The sequence below is a fragment of the Bufo bufo genome, chromosome 7 (genome assembly GCF_905171765.1).
Source record: "Bufo bufo chromosome 7, aBufBuf1.1, whole genome shotgun sequence".
Lineage (NCBI taxonomy): Eukaryota > Metazoa > Chordata > Amphibia > Anura > Bufonidae > Bufo > Bufo bufo.
In genome coordinates this window covers 147,499,625-147,514,279 of record NC_053395.1, presented here as the reverse complement: position 1 = coordinate 147,514,279, position 14,655 = coordinate 147,499,625, and the positions used below count along the sequence as shown (strand labels likewise).

The following is a 14,655-nucleotide window of genomic DNA, read 5'->3' as shown; positions in this document are numbered from 1 at the left end:
TTGATTGATGATCCCTGGTATGCGATAAATAGGCCCAACACCATGGTATGAGATTTTTGCATCACCATGCTTTACTATCTTCACAGTGTACTGTAGCTTGGATTCAGAGCTGACAAACTGTCTGCGACCACTAGACCTAAAAAGCAGGGCCGGATTAAGAGCATCATGGGCCTGGTGCTGAAGATTTTAATGGGCCTTTTTATATAAAGTGCATCTGTCATATGTTTTATGCATATGAAATTACCAGCATAGCTGAATAGATGTTGATGTATCGATACCTTGCATACCTTTTATAGAATCTGTTCTTTAGCCTTTACATAGCTTAAAAAAAAATTAAGTAAAACACTTATGGGGGCCCAGAGTGTCAAAAGAGGTGTGGTAGGGGGTCCTCTTTGCCCTCCAGACCGTAAAACCTCTCCCATGTGAAGTCACGCCCGCTCCTTTGGTTGACACCAATGGCTCACTTGACAGCGACGTGTTGAGATCCTGCACATGTGCCATGAATGGGTGAATGGGGATTGCGGTACACAAATGTAGAGTCTGTAGGAACCTGAGACTGTCCATGCACCGCAATCCCCATTCACAGCGCATACGGGATGCCCCCAGTTGAGCTAATGTCCCCATAGTGCTCCTATAATGTGCCAGTATAAAATACCCCTATATAGTGCCCCCAGTAAATGCCCCCATAGTGATCCTCTCCCCCCTTCCTCCTAGTGCCCCCCATAATGTACCAGTATAAAATGCCCCATATATAGTGCCCCAGTAGATACCCTCAGTGTCCCCCATAATTTGCAAGTATAAAATACCCCTTCTTAGTGCCCCCCGTAGATGACCCCATAGTTCTCCTCTCCCCCACAGTACCCCCCATGATGTGTCCCAGTATAAAATGCTACTGTACAGAGCCCCCCATATAAAATACCCCTTCTTTGTGGCCTCAGTAGATGCCCCTATAGTGCCCACCAATATTGTGCCAGTAAAAAGTGCCCCCAATAATGTGCCAGTAAAAAGTGCCCCCAATAATGTGCCAGTAATAATTGCCCCCCAATAATGTGCCAGTAAACTGTGCCCCCATAGATGCCCCCCAATCATGTGCCAGTAACAAGACCCCCCCCAATCATGTGCCAGTAACAAGAGCCCCCCAATCATGTGCCAGTAACAAGAGCCCCCCCAATCATGTGCCAGTAACAAGAGCCCTCCCCCATCATGTGCCAGTAACAAGAGCACCCCCCAATCATGTGCCAGTAACAAGAGCCCCCCCAATCATGTACCAGTAACAAGAGGCCCCCCCGATCATGTGCCAGTAACAAGAGCCCCCCCATCATGTGCCAGTAACAAGAGCAATCCCCAGGCCCCCAATCATGTGCCAGAAACAAGAGCACCCCCCCCAATCATGTGCCAGTAACAAGAGGCCCCCCCCATCATGTGCCAGTAACAAGAGGCCCCCCCATCATGTGCCAGTAACAAGAGCCCCCCATCATGTGCCAGTAACAAGAGGCCCCCCCATCATGTGCCAGTAACAAGAGCCCCCCATCATGTGCCAGTAACAAGAGCCCCCCCCATCATGTGCCAGTAACAAGAGGCCCCCCAATCATGTGCCAATAACAAGAGCCCCCCATCATGTGCCAGAAACAAGAGCCCCCCCATCATGTGCCAGTAACAAGAGTATTGTAATTGTACATATAAAAAAAAAACACTTCTACTTACCTCCCATGTCAGCGATGTGATGCAGGCCTCTTCCTGTGTCCCGCGCTGTACGGGAGTCAGGCGGCGCGATGACGTCATTGCGTCGTCTGCACCGGCCTCTGATAGGCTGCCGGCCTAGTGCCGGCAGCCTATCAGAGACACAGTGAAGGGACACGCCTCTCCCTCCCCTGCCCCGCCGCAACACAGTCATCTGTATCGCTGTCCTGAGGACGGCGATACAGATGACTATGGAGATGAGCGCTTCCACAATGGAAGTGCTCATCTCCCTGTGCCCTGCCGCCGCCTCCTAGCGGGCTGCTGGGCCTATTTTCACGCAGGGGCCTGGAGCTGCAGCTCCATCCGCCCCTACGTTAATCCGGCTCTGCTAAAAAGAACAATTTTGCCTTCATCAGCCCACAAAATGTAGTGCCATTTCTAATTAGGCCAGTCAGTGTGTTCCTTGGCAAATTTTATCCTATTCAGGACATGTCTTTTTATTGAACAATGGGTCTTTTTTAGGAAATTCTTGCTTCCCTTAATCGTCTTCTGTTTGTGGCAGTACTCACTGGTAACTTCAGATCTTCTTTGATCTTTCTGGAGGTGAACAATGGCTGAGCCTTTGCCATTTTGGCTGTTCTTCCATCTAGTCGAACAGTAGTTCCCCTCTTCCTTCTGCGTATTTCAGATTTTGGTTGCCACTTAAGACATTTGAGATCATTTTAGCTGAGCAGCCTATCATTTTCCACACTTCTGTATATGTTTTTTCCTGTTCAGTCAACATTTTAATCAAAGTATATTCTTCATCAGAATAGTGTCTGGCATGGCCCATTTTCCCCAGTATTTCAGAAGGAAATGCAATATGACCAACATGTGCAACATATACCACCTTCTTACTTTAAATAAGGGCCAAGATTGACACCTGTTATTCCACAGAATGAATGACTCACTGCTATTATTTTGAGCATGCCCCGTTACTCAATGAGCGGCAGGCATGTCCTAATGGTAGGGTCTGTTTTTTTTATCTATTACTCTGCAACACATACAAGTAAATGATTTGCTATGTAGAAATATCACTTCTTCAAAAAATAGTAATTTATCAGGTTAATAATGTTTGGCTGCTATTTTTTGAACATTACTGTACGTAGATGCAGAATCAACTGTACTGATCCAGAGCTTCAGTAAGCATGCAGAAATGGAATTCTCAGCAACTTTTCCAAAGGTTTTGCCTAGAATGTATGGGCTCCTTCGGAGAACCCCCCCCCCCCCCCCCCCCTCCCCAAACAGTCTTCTTGTCCACCCCCACAACCACCTTACTCTAAGCCTAACCCTGACACACACTAGGGACCACACAGAACTCCTTAAAAATGTTCCATAGCCCCTGCAATGTCTAAACACTACTTTTGACCAGATGTGATGTCCTTAGATGATCTCAACCTCCCAGGGTTCCATACACATTTGGCTTTACCCTTTCCCAAACCTCCTTACTGACTGTAGATGGATGTATAATAGTCTATATCATGTGCTTCGCATGTCGAAGGCAGCAGAGGTAACTGCGGTCTAATTGTTACCATTCACTAGCCATGAATGCCTCCATTACAATCAGTTCTTTATGCTAATAATACAAATTCAGTGTACATCCAAATCATAAACTGGCTGATCCAATGGTTTTGTGAGATTCAGATCTACGAAACATCTTGAAAGTCTATGCTCTTTATCTAGTCTGACTGAAAATTGAAATACTGGGGAAGATTTACTAATCCTGTCTAATTTTTAGGCAGTCTAAAATGCACCAGATTTATCATAGTGGCTGATTCTAGATGATAATTCTGGTGAATATTTAGACTGTAGTTTACTTTTATGCAACCTATTAGTTGTCTTACTTTATGTCAAAATTTTGCTGCAAAATTTTGGCACATTTTTTTTTACAAATCTTCACCCCTTTCCGGTAGGCCATGCTATTTTCCTGCTAGGCAACACTGTCTTGTCGGACACCAGTTTTACCAGTTTTATTTCACAAATTATGACAGTATTCTGATGCCTCTTGATTGGTACGAGATATCAGCCGATCTATGTCTTCCGCATTAGGGTACTGTCAGCTGAAGCCGAGAACTGCGGGTTCAGCCAACAGACTTATATGTATAGGGAGCCCATGACTTTCTCCTGACAGATGATACCGGGGAAGAGAAGAATCTTCATATTGCCTGATCCTTTTGATCTCCCAAGAGAAAAGTCACTACCAGAAGCGTCTTTCTCCTCTCTATTCAATAACAACACATACATGATCAGCCAAACCGCACAAGTATGTGTGTGGAGATGTCGGGAGATAGCTAGGGGCTGAATGATTGGCCCAATTTAACGTTGAATACTTGACTGTAGTTTACAACAAAAAGATGTGTACGAAGGATGAGCAAATCAATTCTACCGATTCAGAATTCGTCCTGAATTTCCCCAAAGGTTTGGATTGTAACAAACCCAAATTTTTTCTATTCATTTTGGGCAAATGAGAGAGAGAAAGTGAAGGAGGGAGAGAGAGAGATTTTTTCTTATGGAAGCTGCCAAGTATGCATGAGCATCATAACCTATCGTTCCTCTGGGTCTCTGAGAAAAATTAGCACATCTTATATCTGCTGGCATCAGATAAGCTTAGAAAAGCTAATTTGAATATATTTCCTAGAAACTCAGAGGGGCATTTCTTTGCCTACAATACTCCACACATGTACTATGCATACTAGGCGATCTCCGTAATGAGAAAGGGTACCCCCCAGGCAACACATATATATTGCAGAAAAACCGAGAGTAGCATACTAGGGACAAGCACAGGTCCTCCAAAATGCTTTCTAGGAAAATAGTGCCCTCAAAAAGGTTTTCTAAGGGTACTTTCACACTAGCGGCAGGACGGATCCGACAGGCTGTTCACCCTGTTGGATCCGTCCTGCCGCTATTTTGCCGTGCCGCCGGACCGCCTCTCCGTCTCCATTGACTATAATGGGGACAGGGGCAGAGCTCTGGCGCAGCACTGTAGTGTGCGGTGAGAGGCCGCAGGACTAAAAAGTCGGAGATGCAGTACTTTTATTCCGGTGGCCTCTCGCCGTGCACTGCCGTGCTGCACCGGAGCTCCGCCCCGTCCCTATTATAGTCAATGGGGACACAGAGGCAGTCCAGCGGCACGGTGAAATAGTGGCAGGACGGATCCGACAGGGTGAACAGCCTGTCGGATCCGTCCTGCAGCTAGTGTGAAAGTAGCCTAAGGTTCTGTTCATACCATGTTTATGACCTTCATCAGATGTATACAACATATCCAGGCATATACTTTGCAGGCTTGTGTTAATATATTTTTTTTTAATTTAAACAGTACTGAAAAAAAGCAGGCAAATGATGAACCACACAAAAGCAGTATATATTAATGTATATATTTTTTGGTCATAATGGAATTGAATGACAGATGCAAACATATGGGTGTACGGGGACAGTTTGTCATCTTCAGTTCTCTGACAGCTGAGTCTCATGATGATCATTAATACATAATGTGAGTGACAACTTCTGATCTCCACAAAGGTCTAGTGGAGATCTAGTGTTGTCACCAACTACAAGCAGCTCGGTTGCTAAGCAGCAACCTAAACCCTATTGAATAATTACAAATAAAAGTTCAACACTGCTTTTGCAGTACTGAGAGTCTCTTGGAATAAACTGGAGTTCTCACTTTTAACATGCAGATGACGGATATCATTGTCCTCCACGTATTATATTTTACCACATCACGTTACGTTTCCAGTATAGGCTTTAAACATTGATTCAAACAAAACCCCTGTGTTGAAAGTCACCATTGTGATGTTGTGTCCACATTTCAAAGAAGATGATACTCGGGCATTCATTCACACACCTGTCTCCCTGAGGTTCTTTCTCACCCCATCACCTGACACAACACAGACGATGGCACCTGCAGGCCTCCCTCAGCCAGCCAGCCGTAAAAATATGTGCCCCATCCCTCACGCTATACATTACAATATGTTAGCCTGAGCATGAAACACTTGAACAGATGGCAGCAAGGGAGGGGTCTCGCCCTCAAAAGGAAGCCCCAACTGGGACTGTCAAAGGCAAGTAGACTAGAACCTTGTGTCTAACAAGAGCAGTAACACTGAAAGCTCTCACATGACTTGCCATTTGTTGTGTGAGAGAATTTGCTGAATTCATTATCAATTTAGTGTGAGGAAACCTTCATAAGTCGTACAAGACAACAACATGACCACATCAAACCGTTTCTGCACTGTAAAGACCTATGAAATGAAAGAGTTGCACATTTAGTCACTGATTTCTATAGGTTTATTTTATTATCTGTTTATTGCTATTGTATTCACCAAGAACTACCATCTAACATATTGGACCTCAGGTATTAACTAATAGTGACTCAAATGTGGCTTAAAACTAGCAAAACAGACATTTCGAAGGTATAAATAGTGTTTTTAAATCTCAAACATTTTCTCACGCCATTAAATAGTCAAATTGAATGCTTTTACATTTAACACCCAATGCCCTTTGTAAGAAGGAACAAGGGGCCGTCATTGACGGAAAATACGTGTCACCGAGGTTCCTAGCCTCGGTGGGGTAAGAACCAGGGTTTTCCCTGAAGTGTCAGTTTTGCAGTTGCAGTCTGACACTTCAGCTGTTAGTATGGCTGTAATGCCGATCCGGGCCGATTCTTATTGGGAGCAGCCAAAGAGCAGGGTGGGTGGCTGTTCCCCATGGTTCCAGGCCGGGTTTTGGGCTGGGATATAAAAACCCAGCCAGCACGTTCAGCTGGTGTGGATTATCATCCATGTCAGAGAAGCTGTGGAGTCTGTGTCTTGGGGAAACAGGCCTCTAAAGCCTGCTGTGGACTGCGGGTGGAAAACTGCTGACCAGGTGAAGGTGCAGTACGCAGCCCTGCAGGGTATTGCGATGTGAGGTCACGGTTACTTAGGCAAATGAGGGTTGCTATGGGTTACTCACAGTTTGTAGGAAGACCCTGGGCAGGTGTACAGCAGTGATGGAGAGGCTGGCACAGAAGTTCTCTGGGGCACTCTCTGTATATAGGGACCAGGCCTGATGGTAGATGAGGTGCCCTGGATGTTGCAGATGTTTAATGTGCCTAGGGCAAGGTCCCTTTAAGGTTCGTGATGCCAGTGCCGGTAATGGTGGCACACCGGTTGATGATAGTGGTAATAAGTGAGGAACACTGTTATGATGAACCAAAACTTCCTTTACTGGAAACAGTTAACTTTATACAGTCTTTTGTAAAGTTCCAGGTAATGCAGCAGTATAAAGCAGGCTTTCACATTAATGGCAGGTACAATGTTCTTTGCAAGATACTCAGAGGGTAAAAACACTTACAGACCAGGCTGCACTATTCCTCAGAACTCCTGGCTGTTTGGATCCCAAGGCCCGTATGCCCTAATGCTGGCTTTATCCTTGGTAGCAAACTTCCTCAGGTATATATCTTTGCTTTATGTGAATCCTTCTGCCCTTCAGCTTACTTGTCTAGCTGGAATACTGGCTCTGCTCTGCTTATGGGAACTTGGTTTCTCAGGAGGCAACTCTTCCCCTGGTGATAATCTTCTGAGCTAACTCTGGCTCAATCTCCACAGGCTGGCTAGTCTGCACTTACTAGCCTCCTGGAGTACACCACTAGAAGCCTGGGCTGTCTAGCTGCATGTCAGGATGTGGCCCTCAGCTTCTCTCTGGCTAAGGTGCTCACTTTTGTCTCTACACAGACTCCTGACTACACAGACTGACTCCTCCCTGTCTGGGTCTAAATATATATACTAGGTGTTCCCTAGCTCCCTCTAGTGCCTAGGATGATGAATTACACCCTAATAGGCCTGCTACACATATCACACAGGAAAATACACATAAATACATATTAAAATGTACTGTGAAATACACTGCCACTGTCCCACAGGAGGTGGAGAACAACCTGGCCCAATTTACCCTTGTGTAGTGCCCACATTTACCTAGTGGGACACTACAAAGGTTTTTTGCACTGTGGACTTTGTGTGGTGTGAACAGGCACCAAAACTGAACACTGTTACTTTTGGCTTGTTTTTCCTTATATGTGAATAAAACACTGAACTTTGCTTTACAACCTTGTTTTTGCCTCTGTACTGCGTCCGCTTACCCTGCCTACCAGAGCGAATCCCCACACCTTATAGGGGTTGTCTCACAAAAGGTAATGCTATGCAATAAATAGGGCAAGTTTTGTAATATGCATGCAATAAAAATTGTTTGTTTTTTTATATACATTACGTTTTTCTCTCTGGTAGCGCCCCCTGCTGTTTATCCCTTTGGTCCACTTTCTCCTGCATTCAGTGGTGGACTAACATGCCCAATAGCCTCCCTTCCTCCCCTCAGTGCTGGCATAGCTAGAAGGTGAAGTGGTCCAGATATCTTTCATCCATTCATCCTTACATCTAAATTCATAGAAATAGACAGCTATAGCTCTCTCTCTAGACAGCGGAGAAGGGAACTGTGGGGCATTACATACCATATGTATCTCTGGGGCTATATGTGGGGGACAACTTTCTATGCAGGGGAGGAAATGGTTAACAAGAGCTAATTCAATGCATCCTGGGAGATGGAGGTACTTGGTTAAATCATGTGACAAGGCGAGCCCGCCCACAGAAACGGTAGAATGTCTTTCTGATAAGTGAGTAAAACTAAAAGTTTTTTCATTGCCACATAACATTTCTGGAGCATCTATTCTTATGACTTCCTGCTAGATGTTTTTGAATGAATAAAGGTCCAGCTGTCTTGCGATTCCAGTTGGGGGATGTCCCTACATAGTCCGACACCATCCAATCAGTGCTGCCAGTGGCAGACTATGTAAGTTGGACCTTCTGGCAATTCATGAAACTTATAGGAGGAATAATAGCAGAATGGTACAACATAGATTCATAAGAACAGATGCTCCAGAATTGTTATTACATGGGGAATGCAAGTAGTTACTAAAACTGACATGTCAGGGGAGGTGACAGCTCCTCCTTAACCACCTCAGCCCCCAGTGCTTAAACACCCTGAAAGACCAGGCCACTTTTTACACTTCTGACCTACACTACTTTCACCGTTTATTGCTCGGTCATGCAACTTACCACCCAAATGAATTTTACCTCCTTTTCTTCTCACTAATAGAGCTTTCATTTGGTGGTATTTCATTGCTGCTGACATTTTTACTTTTTTTGTTATTAATCGAAATTTAAAGATTTTTTTGCAAAAAAATGACATTTTTCACTTTCAATTGTAATATTTTGCAAAAAAAACGACATCCATATATAAATTTTGCTCTAAATTTATTGTTCTACATTTCTTTGATAAAAAAAAAATGTTTGGGTAAAAAAAAAATGGTTTGGGTAAAAGTTATAGCGTTTACAAACTATGGTACAAAAATGTGAATTTCCGCTTTTTGAAGCAGCTCTGACTTTCTGAGCACCTGTCATGTTTCCTGAGGTCCTACAATGCCCAGACAGTACAAACACCCCACAAATGACCCCATTTCGGAAAGTACACACCCTAAGGTATTCGCTGATGGGCATAGTGAGTTCATAGAACTTTTTATTTTTTGTCACAAGTTAGTGGAAAATGATGATTTTTTATTTTTTTTTCCTTTTCTTACAAAGTCTCATATTCCACTAACTTGTGACAAAAAATAAAAACTTCTATGAACTCACTATGCCCATCAGCGAATACCTTGGGGGCATATTGAGTCCATGAAAGATTGAAATTTTTGTCCCAAGTTAGCGGAACGGGAGACTTTGTGAGAAAAAAATTAAAAATATCAATTTCCGCTAACTTGTGCCAAAAAAAAAAAAATTCTATGAACTCGCCATGCCCCTCATTGAATACCTTGGGGTGTCTTCTTTCCAAAATGGGGTCACATGTGGGGTATTTATACTGCCCTGGCATTCTAGGGGCCCCAAAGCGTGAGAAGAAGTCTGGTATCCAAATGTCTAAAAATGCCCTCCTAAAAGGAATTTGGGCACCATTGCGCATCTAGGCTGCAAAAAAGTGTCACACATCTGGTATCGCCGTACTCAGGAGAAGTTGGGGAATGTGTTTTGGGGTGTCATTTTACATATACCCATGCTGGGTGAGAGAAATATCTTGGTCAAATGCCAACTTTGTATAAAAAATTTGGAAAAGTTGTCTTTTGCCAAGATATTTCTCTCACCCAGCATGGGTATATGTAAAATGACACCCCAAAACACATTCCCCAACTTCTCCTGAGTACGGAGATACCAGATGTGTGACACTTTTTTGCAGCCTAGGTGGGCAAAGGGGCCCATATTCCAAAGAGCACCTTTCGGATTTCACAGGTCATTTTTTACAGAATTTGATTTCAAACTCCTTACCACACATTTGGGCCCCTAGAATGCCAGGGCAGTATAACTACCCCACAAGTGACCCCATTTTGGAAAGAAGACACCCCAAGGTATTCCGTGAGGGGGAAAGCAAGTTCCTAGAATTTTTTATTTTTTGTCACAAGTTAGTGGAAAATGATGATTTTTTTTTAATTTATTTTTTTCATACAAAGTCTCATATTCCACTAACTTGTGACAAAAAATAAAAACTTCCATGAACTCACTATGCCCATCAGCGAATACCTTGGGGTCTCTTCTTTCCAAAATGGGGTCACTTGTGGGGTAGTTATACTGCCCTGGCATTCTAGGGGCCCAAATGTGTGGTAAGGAGTTTGAAATCAAATTCTGTAAAAAATGACCTGTGAAATCCGAAAGGTGCTCTTTGGAATATGGGCCCCTTTGCCCACCTAGGCTGCAAAAAAGTGTCACACATCTGGTATCTCCTTACTCAGGAGAAGTTGAGGAATGTGTTTTGGGGTGTCTTTTTACATATACCCATGCTGGGTGAGATAAATATCTTGGTCAAATGCCAACTTTGTATAAAAAAATGGGAAAAGTTGTCTTTTGCCAAGATATTTCTCTCACCCAGCATGGGTATATGTAAAATGACACCCCAAAACACATTCCCCAACTTCTCCTGAGTACGGAGATACCAGATGTGTGACACTTTTTTGCAGCCTAGGTGGGAAAAGGGGCCCATATTCCAAAGAGCACCTTTCGGATTTCACAGGTCATTTTTTACAGAATTTGATTTCAAACTCCTTACCACACATTTGGGCCCCTAGAATGCCAGGGCAGTATAACTACCCCACAAGTGACCCCATTTTGGAAAGAAGAGACCCCAAGGTATTCGCTGATGGGCATAGTGAGTTTATGGAAGTTTTTATTTTTTGTCACAAGTTAGTGGAATATGAGACTTTGTATGAAAAAAAAAAAAAAAAAAAAAATCAGCATTTTCCACTAACTTGTGACAAAAAATAAAAAATTCTAGGAACTCGCCATGCCCCTCACGGAATACCTTGGGGTGTCTTCTTTCCAAAATGGGGTCACTTGTGGGGTAGTTATACTGCCCTGGCATTTTCCAGGGGCCCTAATGTGTGGTAAGTAGGTAAATGACCTGTGAAATCCTAAAGGTGCTCTTTGGAATATGGGCCCCTTTGCCCACCTAGGCTGCAAAAAAGTGTCACACATGTGGTATCGCCGTATTCAGGAGAAGTTGGGGAATGTGTTTTGGGGTGTCATTTTACATATACCCTTGCTGGGTGAGAGAAATATCTTGACAAAAGACAACTTTTCCCATTTTTTTATACAAAGTTGGCATTTGACCAAGATATTTCTCTCACCCAGCATGGGTATATGTAAAATGACACCCCAAAACACATTCCCCAACTTCTCCTGAGTACGGCGATACCAGATGTGTGACACTTTTTTGCAGCCTAGATGCGCAATGGTGCCCAAATTCCTTTTAGGAGGGCATTTTTAGACATTTGGATACCAGACTTCTTCTCACGCTTTGGGGCCCCTAGAATGCCAGGGCAGTATAAATACCCCACATGTGACCCCATTTTGGAAAGAAGACACCCCAAGGTATTCAATGAGGGGCATGGCGAGTTCATAGAATTTTTTTTTTTTTGGCACAAGTTAGCGGAAATTGATATTTTTAATTTTTTTCTCACAAAGTCTCCCGTTCCGCTAACTTGGGACAAAAATTTCAATCTTTCATGGACTCAATATGCCCCTCACGGAATACCTGGGGGTGTCTTCTTTCCGAAATGGGGTCACATGTGGGGTATTTATACTGCCCTGGCATTCTAGGGGCCCTAAAGCGTGAGAAGAAGTCTGGAATATAAATGTCTAAAAAATTTTACGCATTTGGATTCCGTGAGGGGCATGGTGAGTTCATGTGAGATTTTATTTTTTGACACAAGTTAGTGGAATATGAGACTTTGTAAGAAAAAAAAATAATAATTCCGCTAACTTGGGCCAAAAAAATGTCTGAATGGAGCCTTACAGAGGGTGATCAATGACAGGGGGGGTGATCAATGACAGGGGGGGTGATCAATGACAGGGGGGTGATCAATGACAGGGGGGTGATCAATGACAGGGGGGTGATCAGGGAGTCTATATGGGGTGATAACCACAGTCATTGATCACGCCCGTGTAAGGCTTCATTCAGACGTCCGGATGCGTTTTGCGGATCCGATCCATCTATCAGTGGATCCGTAAAAATCATGCGGACATCTGAATGGAGCTCTACAGGGGGGTAATCAATGACAGGGGGGTGATCAGGGAGTCTATATGGGGTGATCACCACAGTCATTGATCACGCCCCTGTAAGGCTTCATTCAGACGTCCGGATGCGTTTTGCGTATCCGATCCATCTATCAGTGCATCCGTAAAAATCATGCGGACATCTGAATGGAGCTTTACAGGGGGTTGATCAATGACAGGGGTGTAATCAATGACAGGGGGGTGATCAGGGAGTCTATATGGGGTGATAACCACAGTCATTGATCATGCCCCTGTAAGGCTTCATTCAGACGTCCGTATGCGTTTTGCGGATCCGATCCATCTATCAGTGCATCCGTAAAAATCATGCGGACATCTGAATGGAGCTTTACAGGGGGGTGATCAATGACAGGGGTGTAATCAATGACAGGGGGGTGATCAGGGAGTCTATATGGGGTGATCACCACAGTCATTGATCATGCCCCTGTAAGGCTTCATTCAGACGTCCGGATGCGTTTTGCGGATCCGATCCATCTATCAGTGCATCCGTAAAAATCATGCGGACATCTGAATGGAGCTTTACAGGGGGGTAATCAATGACAGGGGGGTGATCAGGGAGTCTATATGGGGTGATCACCACAGTCATTGATCATGCCCCTGTAAGGCTTCATTCAGACGTCCGGATGCGTTTTGCGGATCGGATCCATCTACCAGTGCATCCGTAAAAATCATGCGGACATCTGAATGGAGCTTTACAGGGGGGTGATCAATGACAGGGGTGTAATCAATGACAGGGGGGTGATCAGGGAGTCTATATGGGGTGATCACCACAGTCATTGATCATGCCCCTGTAAGGCTTCATTCAGACGTCCGGATGCGTTTTGCGGATCCGATCCATCTATCAGTGCATCCGTAAAAATCATGCGGACATCTGAATGGAGCTTTACAGGGGGGTGATCAGGGAGTCTATATGGGGTGATCACCACAGTCATTGATCATGCCCCTGTAAGGCTTCATTCAGACGTCCGGATGCGTTTTGCGGATCCGATCCATCTATCAGTGGATCCGTAAAAATCATGCGGACGTCTGAATGGAGCTTTACAGAGGGGGTGATCAATGACAGGGGGGTAATCAATGACAGGGGGGTGATCAGGGAGTCTATATGGGGTGATCAGGGGTGATCAGGGGCTAATAAGGGGTTAATAAGTGACGGGGGGGGGGGTGTAGTGTAGTGTAGTGGTGCTTGGTGCTACTTTACTGAGCTACCTGTGTCCTCTGGTGGTCGATCCAAACAAAGGGGACCACCAGAGGACCAGGTAGCAGGTATATTAGACGCTGTTATCAAAACAGCGTCTAATATACCTGTTAGGGGTTAAAAAAAACACATCTCCAGCCTGCCAGCGAACGATCGCCGCTGGCAGGCTGGAGATCAACTCTCTTACCTTCCGTTCCTGTGAGCGCGCGCGCCTGTGTGCGCGCGTTCACAGGAAATCTCGCGTCTCGCGAGAGGACGCGCCGGCGCGTCCAGGAGGAATAAATCAACCACCTCCAGGACGCGTCTGTGCGTACAGCGGTCCGGAGGTGGTTAAATATGATGCTCTAGAGTATCTGTAGTTCTCAGTTGCACCTTTTATTCCTAATCTTGGAAAAAGTATACCTTTCAACAGGATGCCAAAACCTGCTGAGGCAAGCAGCCCGATGGCTCAGTGGTTTGCACTGGAGCCTTGCAGCGCTGGGGTCCTAGGTTTTAATCTGACCATGGACAACATCTGCATGAAGTTTGTATGTTCTCCCCGTGTTTCCTCTGGGTACTCCAGTTTCCACCCACACTCCAAAGACATACTGGTAGAGAACATATATAGTGCTCACATATAGTCCCCAATGGGGCTCACAATCTAAGTACGTAAAATAAATAAATGCAAAGACAGCATGAAAACTGAAACTTCAGGTAAGGCTTGTGTTCTCTTATAGCTTGTAGAGAAAAGCTCTGGTTTAGGCCTCTTGCACACGACCATATGGCCAGGGCCGGCCTTTGGGGTGTGCGGGCTGTGCAGCCGCACAGGGTGGCCATAGCAACACGGGCGCCGGGCGGCCGACAGCTCGCAATGTAATATGCGGCAGGCGAGGTGGCACTGGTGTTCTCCCTCGGGGCGGGCCCCCCGCCCCCTCCATCTCCCCTGTATTTAGCAGGGGGCGCCCGTTGCGGTTTAAAAAAAAAAAAAAGTTGCTTATATAAGTTTGGGCGGCCGGCGGCGCCCCTCATGCTGCGCCGCCTGAGCGGCTGAGGCTGAGCGCTTGCCGCTCTAAAGAATCCTGCCTGCGCCTGCTGTGTGCTGTTAATGTAGCGTGGCCGAGC

At 45.1% G+C, this 14,655-nt stretch overlaps 1 protein-coding gene across 3 annotated transcripts in view; it reads left to right on the top strand.

Moving 5' to 3' along the window:
- CDK15 (cyclin dependent kinase 15) overlaps window positions 1–14,655 on the top strand; it is a 243,718-nt gene that overhangs the window by 134,655 nt on the left and 94,408 nt on the right. The gene's annotated exons all lie outside the window — the stretch shown is intronic.